Raw genomic sequence first — 596 nt, 5'->3', positions numbered from 1 at the left:
AAATGGCACCTTCCCATAGCCTCCCTCCCCCTACTAGAGCCCTTATACTCTGATATCCCTGCTAATATCTGCTGTGTTGTCTGCACCTCCAGCCATTCCCCACTACTTGCCCTTCTGGTGAATCTAGTCAGCCTATCTAGAGGTCATTTTTTTAGGAGGGTCAGCTGTTCCTCATCTAGCAGTAATAACTTGTCAATATTACTTTGGATAAGATTGGGTCTGCTGTTCATGTTCACAGTTCTATGCTGGGTTACTGTCTGGGAATACCTTTGGCCACCCTGGCCAACAACTCAAAAGAAGGTATTGCCTGTCTGGCATTGTTGCTTGTTATGTAGCCTTTAGCTATACATATGGACTCTTATGAAATTATATTGGCCCCTTTAATCTTCGGTTATACATTCCTTTTGGGTGTTTAAGGCCATACAGTTGGTCCCAAACTGATTTATTTTTACTCTTAAGATCATTTGAGAATCTGTTCCTCAGTGGTCACATGGGCTTGGGAGGAGTCCCTGGATCCATTCTTATACTAGTTCAGTCTATGGGAAGATAAGTCAACGGACCTACTTGACCATGGTTGGCTTCACTTGGAAGCCTAG

This window comes from Nannospalax galili, unplaced genomic scaffold (assembly GCF_000622305.1).
Source record: "Nannospalax galili isolate Female #2095 unplaced genomic scaffold, S.galili_v1.0 scaffold450, whole genome shotgun sequence".
NCBI classification, from domain to species: domain Eukaryota; kingdom Metazoa; phylum Chordata; class Mammalia; order Rodentia; family Spalacidae; genus Nannospalax; species Nannospalax galili.
This window is presented reverse-complemented; position numbering follows the sequence as displayed.